Consider the following 13,073-nt stretch of genomic DNA (forward strand, 5'->3'; position numbering starts at 1 on the left):
AATCAGAAGGTTGGCAGTTCGAATCCCTGTGATGGGGTGAGCTCCCGTTGCTTGGTCCCTGCTCCTGCCAACCTAGCAGTTCGAAAGCATGTCAAAGTGCAAGTAGATAAATAGGTACCGCTCCGGCGGGAAGGTAAACAGCGTTTCCGTGCGCTGCTCTGGTTTGCCAGAAGCGGCTTAGTCATGCTGGCCACATGACCCGGAAGCTGTACGCCGGCTCCCTCGGCCAATAAAGCGAGATGAGCGCCGCAATCCCAGAGTCGGTCATGACTGGACCTAATGGTCAGGGGTCCCTTTACTTTTATCTTATGTCCCTGAAACAGCCCTCTAGAAGGTTAGGCATTCTGTAAGATGTAGCACAATGAGTTTCCCAATTAGAAGGAAAAATCAGGAAAACCAAAAGGTGCATTCTGGATACTGGAACCTGAAGGCAACCACAAGGTAACTTTTTGAAGTGTTGCCAGCATGGTTCTTTAGGCTACAGAGTAGCTGTATTCTTAGACTTAAATGAACACCTAGTTAACAGATTTTTATTTTTATTTTAAGACTACAGCTGCTTTGTTAAAGCATTTTTTTTTTACTTAAATCAATCAATCTGGCATGTCAAATAAAATAGAACACACTGTTTTTAGATCACGAGTTTCTTATCCAGTCAAATCCAGATGACAACGAATAGTGTTATGAGTTTTTCATGGAGTTAGACTGTATGCCTGGGCTCCTTTCAAATTCCTGGATCCAACACAGATTCAGTTCCTGGAATAGCCAGACGAACTGTCCCTCATTCCAAAGGAAGCCTGAACCCAGGGACCCCTGGAATCTCACACTGCTTGGAGATTGGGGTATATTCTTCATTATCTTTGGGAATCTTCCTTATACACATGGTTCATTACAATGATTTCAAGGTCAGAGCAGGCAGGACAATGTCCAGGGGCTAGAAGCAAAATAAATTGTCCCTCAAATCTTGTTCTGGTTGAGCTAAAGTTGGGCATTTTAAAATTTATATCCTATCTTTTGCACAGTCAGAATCACTCACAGTTTTAACAGCATCGCTCAAGCTGTCTCCGTCGAGTTTCAGTTTGCTATCCTCTGCTGGGGTCTGAGCCATTAGCTTCCCCCTGTCCTATCTGGAGATACCAGGGACTGAACCAGGAACCTCCTGCGTGTAAGGCCAATGTTCTACCACTGAGCTGTGTTCTTTCCCCTAGTTGAAGCAATCATCTATCTGGTTTAAAGTTAAAGAACCATTAAGAATCGAGAGCAGAAGCCATGAAATTGTCGATCAACAGCAGATTGGCACAGGCCACCCGCGTTCCTCAATATGGGGAATGTGTTGAATTTCTCATTCAAATCATGGTAATTATTTCCACATTTTCATCTGTACATATAAATGAGCAAATGCAAATGTTATGCAAATCTGTACCACATTTGCTCACTTTTTCAGTGATTTGTTTTCTCCTTTTTTGGCAAGGCCTATGTGGATCTGCAGGCAGTCCTTGAATAATAATAATAATAATAATAATAATAATAATAATAATAATAATAATAATAATAATAATAATATTTATACCCCACCCTCCCCCGCCAGAGCTGGGCTCAGGGCCGCTGACACCAGTAAAATTACAGTAAAAACCTAATAGGGGAAAAAACCCAATTTAAAATACAGGTTAAAATGCAATTTAAAATGCAGCCTCATTTTAAACGTAGCCAATAGAATGAAAAAACTCAAGCTTTCTTAGTCCTCTGCTCCACTGTTTTCTCCATTAAAAAGACATGATGGTGGTGGCAGGGGTTATCCATTCAAAATCTTCTATACACAAAGGTTCAAGTGCACTCTTGCTGATCGGGCTGCTTAATTACAAAATATATCACTAAGTAGTTTACTTAAAATAGTGCAAAAGATTCACTAAAACAGCAATAAAATAGACCTAAATCAGGAGATCAGTATGGAAGTGAGAGCTGGACCATAAAGAAGGCTGATCGCCGAAGAATTGATGCTTTTGAATTATGGGGCTGGAAGAGACTCTTGAGAGTCCCATGGACTGCAAGAAGATCAAACCTCTCCATTCTGAAGGAAATTAGCCCTGAGTGCTCACTGGAAGGACAGATCATGAAGCTGAGGCTCCAATACTTTGGCCACCTCATGAGAAGAGAAGACTCCCTGGAAAAGACCCTGATGTTGGGAAAGATGGAGGGCACAAGGAGAAGGGGACGACCGAGGACGAGATGGTTGGACAGTGTTCTCGAAGCTACAAACATGAGTCTGACCAAACTGCGGGAGGCAGTGGAGGACAGAAGTGCCTGGCGTGCTCTGGTCCATGGGGTCACGAAGAGTCGGACACGGCTAAACGACTAAACATCAACAAATCAGGAGACATAATCAAATCATCAAAAATATGCATAGCTTTACTCTACTATGTTTTATACAACTGAGTAGTTTTGCACTACTAAGATCTTTAAAATAATAATAATTCTGTGACCACATGCTGCATTCACTCCTATGTTATAAGGAAAATGAACTAGAGATATAGTTTGTGCTCTATCTATTGTTTGAGTCTTTAAATTGTATTTATTCCTGCTCTATTTGTGGAATGCCTTGGATACGGTAGTCTCACTAATTACTTCTTAAGGCACCTGAAAATTAGGTAATGACAACCTTTATACCTAGCCATATGTCAAAAAAATATTTTGTTGCTTGTTAACGTGCACCCGAAAAAGATGGAAAAATAGTTTGTAAACAGACCTGAGAAAGAATTAGTGTAATGCTGCAGTGCGATTCATGTTTACCTGTGAGCAAGCACCACTGAACATTCATCTAAGGAAATCATATATGGGACTGGGCTGTAAAGCAGAATAATCACTTTGAAATTTTCCTCTCTATAATGCAATGCTATCAGCTATTCATATTTATCTGTGCTACTTGTGTCAAGAGAACTCTAGGATGGTAATTTCTGCTTGTCTAATTAAATTAATGTACCTTTGGAAGTAGGAATGCAGATGGGGGGGGAGTTAACCCAGTTATGAAGCTGCGGGTGTCTTAGATGTACACGTGCAATCCAAAAAAGATTAAGCATGCTTCAATCCATTAAAATATTTGTGTCTGAGGATCAAATTACCAGATTCCATCAACAAATCAATCAACTCAAATTAAATATCGGATAAAATATTTTCAATGAGTTGTAAGTGTGCTTAACGTTTTCTGAATTGCACTCCATTGGAACATTCCAGGAAAATGTATCTGTGACAAAGTCCTGCCAATAGAAGTGGTTTAAGCTAGTTGTGATTAAGTCCCATTGATTTAAATGAGAAGTGGTGCAATCCTATACGTGCCTGTTCAGACTTCCCAGCGACTTCAGTGGAACTAACTCTTGAGCCTTAATCACAACTAATTTTGTTGGAATGTACCCTATGGGCTTTGCAGTTAAAAGCTGACAGAAGATCGATCAAAGATTCAACATCCACAAAAATGTAGAGATATGGGCCCGGGTTCAACTAATCCATGTGGCACCTCAGTGGAAGCCAACCAAAGGGCTTCTGCTAGTGCAATGGAGCATTTCCCTAATCCCTATTCTCCTCCTAGAGCTAGAGTTCCCAGAGTTCCCTGTGAATGGGGATGAACTGTTGAAGTACTCTGAGAACTATAGCTCTGGGAGGAGAATGGGGTCTCCTAAAATGCTCAGATCTCTTAAGAAACCACAGCTCCCAGAATTCTTTGAGGGGGAAGCTATGTCTCTTTAAAATGGTACCATAGTGCTTTAAATGTATGGTGTGGCCCTGGTGATGTACATGCTTTGGCAAATCAGACCCAGAATTGGCTCTGAGCATACTCCAGCAAAATTTCCCTCTCTTCTGAGTGATATTCTTTTCTGGGTTATCTCTGGTGTTTTAGTTTTGATGGCTGTCTTTGAATTTGAATTTGTAATTTGATTTCTGTGCTATTATTCTGATCTTATGATTGGAGTTGGATTTGGCATTGTTTTATATATTATTATTGTTGCATGTTTGGATTTGCTAGCTGCCCTGAATTTCTTTTGAAAATTGAGCAGAATATTTGTTGTTGTTTATGTTGTTGTTTATTCGTTTAGTCGTCTCCGACTCTTCGTGACCCCATGGACCAGAGCACGCCAGGCACTTCTGTCTTCCACTGCCTCCCGCAGTTTAGTCAAACTCATGCTGGTAGCTTCGAGAACACTGTCCAACCATCTCGCCCTCTGTTGTCCCCTTCTCCTTGTGCCCTCAATCTTTCCCAACATCAGGGTCTTTTCCAGGGGGTCTTCTCTTCTCATGAGGTGGCCAAAGTATTGGAGCCTCAGCTTCATGATCTGTCCTTCCAGTGAGCACTCAGGGCTGATTTCCTTAAGAATGGAGAGGTTTGATCTTCTTGCAGTCCATGGGAATATACAGAATATACATTTTCAAAATAAACAAATGATGTGCTTTAATACTCTCTCTCTCACACACACCCACACCCACCCACCCACCCACCCACAACCACACACACCCTGTTGTTGAAGGCAACAAGCCTTCTCAAAGCACTTTAACATATAGAATCCTCATGCACCTGAAATTAGAAATACACCTGTTGAGAATTTGGCATCTATGTAGGCCACAGATGAAGATGTTCTACATTTTTTATTCCAAATAACCACACAATTTCCCTGAAACATTGAGTATGGATTGGTGTCTCTGACCAACTGTGTGTGTTGAACTTTGATGTTTGATGCTTTACTATGCTTTATATATGCCGTAAGCCTGAATAAATTCACATAATATCCAAGCAGAGCTTTCATCCATTGGTTTGTTCTCCTTTTTACCAAGTCATCCCTGCCCTCTCCACCTTCTCAATTCACTTCAAGCATCTAACAAAACAGCCTGCTGACAGCAGGAGAACTCCTGCCACTGTAAGATGCTCATGCTCTAAGGTCTTTTTGTCCTTTAGTAAACTGGAGTGATAGCGAAGAAAAAGTCCAAGCTGACGGGTCTCATCAAGCTTGCTGCACAGAGTAGATTATCAAATCCTTTCATGCTATAGTGGCATATGTAAAAAATGGAAGCAATTATCCACATGAGCCCCGTGATGGATCTCCTCTGTAAATGGCTAAGCTGTGAGTTATCCTAGCCATGGTTATCACCAATAAGCCTCCAATGCCCAAATGAGATTTATGGACATTCAAATTTGCAGCTGGACTGCCACTTTTGGAAAGGTATGCTATTAATCAGCCCCCTGTTGGTTTCTCTTTGCCTTGGCTTTGCTGCCAAACAAATGTTTCAGCTCAAGAGATTTTCTGAGATCAAGGCATCTGTCTGCCAAGAAGGTGTGACAAATGGACCGGCTCCTCATCACTTGTTTCCTACAGCATCAAATTCCTGCATCTCGCTTCTAATGATTATAAAAGGGGAGGTGGGAATCAGAAACATGACCTGACTGGCCAACCAGATGGTTGCATGTATATGCCCCAAGTTTTGTGGTTTTATGGGTGCAGGACCCCTAAAACAATGCCTGACAATGAATTATTCTGGCTTTCTTCCACCCGCCCACAATACACACATCTTTTCACCCCCTCATTCAGGCAAATATTATTATAGTACACATTCCAGCCAGGCCAAAGACTAGTGGAGGAATCAGTGTGGTGTGGCTGGGGATGGATGTGTCCTGAAGGCTGGATAGAGTCCCAGAGGACCACATTTCATCCACATATTGCTTCCTTATGTATCACAGCCAGCCTAAGACATTTTGGCACCTGAGACAAAATGGCATCCCTCCAGCCAGGAAAGAAGGTGTGAGTGAAGATCTACATCAGGAACAGGTGTGTGTGTGTGTCTGTGTCTCAAATCAACCTTACCTGATGGTTGACTTGGGAATCAAAGGCTGTTGTGGGAGGGAAAGGGGCCTACTCTGAATCACACTGGGCAGGTGCCTAGCCCAGGCGACCCCAGAAGGCAGCCCCCACCATTTTCTAAGGGTGGGAGCAGGCCAGCAGTCCTGTTTGTTTGTTTGCCAAGAAGGTCCTGTAGATGTGGCATTGGGGAAGGGGGCTGCTGAGGAAGTGGGAGAGCCGACCTCCAAGGAGCATGTGACAGCTTTGGGTGTCACTGTGGCAGCAGCAGTGGCAGTCAATGCATTCCTTGGAGGCTGGGTCTGCTGCCCCTGTAGATCCTGCTGTCTGAGGTGGACACCTCAACTTGCCTCATGGGCCTTGCTATGCATACCTAACTTCACTTCTCTCCTTTTTCTTCTTCCTTATCTCCAGGGCAGAATTAAAAATGGTAAGATCTGGGGTAGAGATGCTCACCCCTCCTTACTTCATGAACTGCTATTCATACCGATGGTGCTATATTATCAACCATAACATTCGGCTACAACTATTACTGTTTCTCAAAAGCAGTTTTGAATTTTGCTAACAGAAGGTGAATAGACATCCGCAAAAGTAGTATGTTTGGGTTGCACTTTGACTGCATGCTTTCCGTCTTCTCTTGATTTTTGTCTTTGTTGTTCCTTTAAACTAGTACTGGACTAGTGCTTGTTATAAGAGATGAGGGATCCTTTCCTTAAAAGTCTATAAGGAGTTTCGTTGTTGTTGGTTAAAAACTCACAACAAAGAGCACCATGGCCACTTGGCATGTTTAAGGTAAGTGACAGCTCTGACCTTCTTTCCTCTCCAAAGATTTAAGAGAAAACCCTGCCCCCAAGAGATAATATGACAATGCCACAGCCCATTTTTGTCCAGATGCAAGGTTTCTGTGGAAATAACAGGAGGTTTTCACCACTATGAATAACACTGAGCAGGTGCAGAGTCCAGGAGACCCCAGAGGGCAGCCTTCACAATCCCCCCCCCTTGGGATGGGGGAAGACCAGCAGCAGCTTCTATTTGCCAGGAGACTGGTGCAGAGGCAGCATCTGTAGAGACAGATCTGTGTGCTGAAACCATTGCTGCTACCGTGGCAGCAGGAGAGGTCGATGCGTTCCTAGGAGGCCAGCTCTGCTGCCAAGTTGACTCCATCACCTGAGACCGTGACCTCATGGGTGCGCTATCCCTGATTTTGAAGACCCCAAACCTCCTCTCTGACTCTCTCCTTCCTCTTTCCCACCTCCTCATTTTGTGTGGGTTATCCCCGTGATCCTAAAGGATGCTTTGCTTAAAACTAAACAACAACAATGTGTTTGGGTTCTTGTTATTGTATGTGTGCATGTGCGCATGCCATTATTGCACTTTTTGCCTCTGCAGATGACAGCTTTTCACATCTGGCCAGTTTGGACTTTGTATGTCTATCTCCTGGTTGGAATCAAAATCCTTCAAGATGCTGCCTTGAAATCACCTGCTGTTTTGCTCCTGACAGGGCAATAAGTGCAGTGACCTGCTGGCAATAATTGAATACAGCACAATGCTTCATTAGGTTCAAACGTAAAACACAGTAGTACTCTGCTGCCCACACAATTGCAATTAGCTGTACAATCCCTCATCACATGCCCTCTTTTTTATTTTTTAATCAAGTGCCCTTCCTGCTCTACTTCTGCTCCAAGGATCATCACATTAGAGTGCCAAATTATCAGTTGTTAAGGCCCATAATCAGATAATATTTTCAAGACCGAACACAGTTGTCCAAAGCTAACACTCGGATCTCTGCAATCTTTTGCGTGTGTGCTTTTAAATTAAACATTGGGGGCACTTGATAAATATTGTAAGCTGCACTTTAATGTATTTTGGGGGTTGCGCGACCATTCCCAAAGGATGTTAAAGGGCTTTGCAAAAGGTTTTTAAATGGCTGGTTAATGTTGGAACAGAAGCAGTACAGTGGTACCACGGGTTACATACGCTTCAGGTTACAGCCTCCGCTAACCCAGAAATAGTGCTTCAGGTTAAGAGCTTTGCTTCAGGATGAGAACCGAAATTGTGCTCCAGCGGCACGGCAGCAGCGGGAGGCCCCATTAGCTAAAGTGGTGCTTCAGGTTAAGAACAGTTTCAGGTTAAGTACAGACCTCCGGAACAAATTAAGTATTTAACCCGAGGTACCACTGTAGTACCACACTATTCTGCCTTGGTCATGATTGGCATGTGGCAGTGGTGTGACCTGCTAGGAACACTGTGGAAGTGGCTGTTGGGGTTGCTGGATTCTCTCTTCTTTCTTCTGGTATTTTTTTGCTTTGTACGATGCATAGGTAGTAGGATGGTGACAATGTTGCATCAGCATAGTGCTGCTGTGTCCATGGCATAGAGCGGAAGTTCCCAAAGTTTCACTTAGGTGGTTTGTGCCATGATCATGAAGACTGATGGGTGCAGCAGCTGAGGGACATGTCTGCTCTGCTGTTTGAAGAACCTGGCAGGAAGGTGAGTGGGATAAACTGAGGAGTAGGCACTGGAAAGGAGTGGAGAGGATTAGGAGTGTGAAAGACAAAGCAAGAGGAAGAAAGAAGCAGCAGCAGCAGCAGCAGCAGCAGCAGCTGGGAAGTGTGTCAATAAAGGTGAGTAGGAAGGACCTGAAGTGGAGAGGAAGGAGGCCCTTGAACCGTCCCAGTTTCTGATTTGGATCCAGAATGTCCCGCTTTTCCTTAGGACGTCCCTATTTTCATCAGAGGAATGTTGGAAGGTATGGAGTTATGTGACCCCCGAGCCAAGGAGATAAGTAACTAGACAACCTTTCTGTCACTTCATTCCCACTCAGTTTTTTTTTTTTTGGTGCCCTCTGGATATTGCTGAATTACAGCCTCCCAAATCCCTGACCGTGGGTCGTGCTGGCTGTGGCTAAATGGGTATTGGAGACCAACAATGTCTGGCGGGCATCTCATTCTTGCTCTAACTAGAGAGGAAGATGGGGACCTTGAATCCCCTTAACATAGAAGAAGAGGTGATGTGAAGAGCCTCACCATCATTTTTGAGGTTTTAACCCCCCGCAATAAAAGGAATGGTGATGGCCACCTATGTTTGAGTCTGCTGATGGCAAACAAAATGTTCATCCTGTACTTACAAAACATTGATCTATTTGAATTGTTTTACATACAATTGTATGGCTACAATCTTACACACACTTTCTTGGGAGTAAGCCATACTGAACCCAAGAAAGATGCACAGTATGCTGGTGTGTGTGTGTGTTTATATAGCAAGAGAAACCTATTTGGCTGCCAATAGGCATACGTGAGTTCTGTTACTTGTGGTTCTTCTCCTTGGAGAGAACACAAGCATTTTTACTGGTGTTCTAATACTGTGTGATGTTTTTATGGTATGACAAGGTTCACAGTGAACAGGAAACAGTGGCAGCACACTAGCATTTGTACTCATAAATGAAAGAGATGACCATTTTGTTTCCAAAACAGCTGTTCCTTCCATCATTATGTGGTATGAGAGGACAAAACTATTTAATTTGAAAGTGGTGGTGGGGAAAGAAACTGCTCTTTGAAATGCTCATCTCCATGAAAAGTTTGATGGAACGTCTGTTTTCTGCTGAACCTTGACTACTGATTTAAGGCAGCGCACAGCTGTTGCTAATGCAATAGAGTTATGAAAGAGGGTTATATACCCCAGTGCTTTGCCAAAACCTGTCCTTCAATTTCTCCAAAGTTTTTCTTCTCTCCCAAAGAGGTTTCTGGTTAGTTTTGTTTTTGGCCTCTTTTGCAAGAGATAATGGCAGAAGGGGTGTATAACAGTGGCAGGCTCATTAATCTTTCACCTAAAGATTTATCCAGCATTATGCAGCTCCCTTGCTTGCATACTTTCTGATCTGAAATACCCCATTGGGAAGCAGAAGTGACTCACGTGGTGTGGCAGGGTCCTGGTGTTAGTTTTCCAGAAGTGGGGTTGTTGCTGCTTACTGGCAGGGAAAGGGGAGAGGCAGCAGGGGCGAGTTGTACCTTGGAAGTCAAACGGAATCCATTCCAGAAGTCCGCTTGACTTCCACAACATTCGGAAATCAAAGCATGGCTTTGGGTTGGCTGCAGAAAGCTCCTGAAGCCAATCGGAAGCCGTGCTGGACATTCAGCTTCCGAAAATCATTCGAAAACTAGAACACTCACTTTCAGGTCTTGATCGTTTGGGAGCCAAGGTGTTTAAGATCCAAGGTACGGCTGTAGTAGCAACAACAACAACAACAAGGAGCTGTCAGGCAAGTGGTAAACAGCTTCTTGGGAAGTTTATGGTCTGCCATGTTAGTCCAATTCAAGTTCGACAGTGGAATTTGCTGCCAAGGAGTGTGGTGGAGTCTCCTTCTTTGGAGGTCTTTAAGCAGAGGCTTGACAACCATATGTCAGGAGTGCTCTGATGGTGTTTCCTGCTTGGCAGAGGGTTGGACTCGATGGCCCTTGTGGTCTCTTCCAACTCTATGATTCTATGATTCTAAGTGGAGTGGGTCACGGGGGTCTGGGAGATTGAGGTGGGTAAGGCTTCAAATCACTAAGTCATGATGTTCAGGTGGGGGGGGGAAACATTTATACCACTCAGGGACACAGCAGAAGGACTTCCAAGACCATTCCCATGAGCAACTTGAATGGGATGCAAATATAACAAAACACCAGCAGGCATGCAATTGGACCAGGGATTGATTATCTATTATTCTTTTTATGAGTTCTTTTATCCCTCTCATCCCATCTGTTGCCATTTGTCTCAAAAAAGCTGATGCAATTGTTTTTAGAGCTTTCAATTTTGATTGACGGAGTGCTTTTTAAAAAGTAGGACAGATTCCCCTCTTCTAAATAAATAAAGCATAAATCTAGACAAGTTAATCCCCCCCCATGATTGTCTTTTTACAGAGGGCCTGTTTTCAAAAGCCATGCTCTAAGATTTTCAGCGTGAATCTCAAAATGATAAGTGGGGATTTGGCAAAAAGTGTTTGAAAATGTGCACATGCATCGGAATTTTAATCTGAGGTGTCTGGGAGTGGCTGTAGCTATGGGTTTGCATTTGTTTAAGGGCAAGCGAAAGAATGAAACTGAATGGAGCTTGTTCAGTTCAGTTGGCATTCTATCGGAAACACAAGCATGGATGACCAAGCTGTTCAGGAATGAGAGTCCTGGTCACAGAGGGGTAAGTGTTGGGGCCTTGTAGGCCATCTGGTCCAGTCTTCTGCCCACTGCAGGAGATCCAGAGCGAGGGGCAGACCTTCCTGGTGTCCCTATTTTCCAGGGTCAGTCCCAGATTTACAGAAGCCGTCCTGGTTTCTGATTTCATTCTGGAATGTCCCGCTTTTCCTTAGGACGTCCCTATTTTTATAGGAGAAACGTGTCATGCACATGCCTCATACGCAACATCACCCCCCAATCTTCTGCTCAAGTTGGCGTCTGTGACCTCTTGGGTCCTTTCTAAGTCTACAATTCTATTGTAGGAGGAGCAATATGTAAAGGTCTTTGATACTGCTGGCATCCATCTGTCTCAAGAGACAATGGAGGAGTGTGCCTTTGGGGGTGAGGTCAAAGTGTTGGACAGCTGAAGCACCTTCTGTGGTTGTAGAGACCAATGAAAGGCCTTCAGTCTGCTGGTACAGGAATATGGCTAACCAGCATGAAGTTGCACCAGTTTCACATTATCACATCACGGCACAACAAAGCAATATTTAAAACAATAATAGGAAGTTTCTAACAAGAAATACTCAGTTTGGGCAGACAGCCAATTTTCTGGTAAATGTCACAAAGATTTGTGGTGGTAATACCTAGGACTGATTGCTAGGAGACCTGCAGGTTTGAAAGCCTACAAGAGGGGAGGGATGTGCTGAATTACACATCTTGTTTAACTGCAGCTAAAAAACCCACAAAAACTATAATAATCAAGGATTAAAATAAAGCAGCAGCTGGAACTGATGCCATTAGAAAGGGCTCATAGTCACTGAATGTAATTTGTGGGAACAAAACAACGTAGCCACTGAGCAATAAACGAAAGGAAACGTCAGGCTGTGAGAAATGTGGAACGAAACCTTGCCAAATCTAAATTTTTCACAAAGACTGACTGATGATAAGTGGCAGAGGAACTCAGTTTTACTGAACTGCTGATCCATGCCAGTACAAGGGGAGAAGGATGCAGGGGAATCAAAGAAGGCTATAACTCTCTAATAGGCAGGCCTGGTACTGGAATGTACAGGACAATATTTAATGGGGAATATGTTGTGGTGGACACCTACAGATCTGTAGCAATGTACCTATTGAACCATCTGCTTGCAGAAGGAGAGGGAGGCTGATGCCAGAGACTTTCCCATCATTAGCTATCCCTTAGATATGCCTTAGAATCTTCCTTATTTTACTGATTGCATTTACATGCCAGCTTCTCCCCCCAAGGAGTTTGAGATGCTGTGCATGGTTGTCTCTGCCTCATTTAATCACCACAACAACCCTGTGAGGTTCTTTAGGTTGAGAGGCAGTGATTGGCCCAAAGTCACCTAGGGAGCTTCATAGCTGAATGTGGCTTTGAATCCTGTTCTCCCAGGTCTGACATTCAAACTAATATACCACATGCTCCACTCTCTGCACCCACTGGAATTCTGAAGAAATTCTATAAGGTACCCTGAGAAAAATGCAGAAAAATGGGGCAGTCATTCAATGCCTCTTGGACACCACCTGGCCATGCCACCATCATGCTGTTTTATTTTAAAGCAGCTAAAATACATAGAGAGTTTTAGAAACACAAGTTTCTTCCCACAGGCTCAATCTGAAAAACATGAGCCAAATCCGAGAAGCATTGTTTGCATGAGTTGGGAGTGAACAAAGGAGAGTGAAGGAGCGTCTCCACCCCCATTGTTCTGCCCGGACACTGAGGTCCAGCTCCGAGGGTCTTCTGATGGTTCCCTCACTGCAAGAGGAACCAGGCAGAGGGCCTTCTTGGTGGTGGTGCCCACCCTGTGGAACACCCTCCCATCAGATGTCAAGGAAATAAACAACTATATAACTAGGGAAGTTTTTTAATGTTTGATGTTTTATTCTGTTTTTAATCTGTTGGGAGCCGCCCAGGGTGGCTGGGAAAACCCATCCAGATGGGCAGGGTATAAATAATGAATTTCTTCTTCTTCTTCTTCTTCTTCTTCTTCTTCTTCTTCTTCTTCTTCTTCTTCTTCGATGAATTAAAGACTATAATAATACCTCCAAAACATGAATAAATGTCAGT

Source organism: Podarcis bocagei, assembly GCF_964188305.1.
Source record: "Podarcis bocagei genome assembly, chromosome: 11".
In the NCBI taxonomy this organism is placed as follows: domain Eukaryota; kingdom Metazoa; phylum Chordata; class Lepidosauria; order Squamata; family Lacertidae; genus Podarcis; species Podarcis bocagei.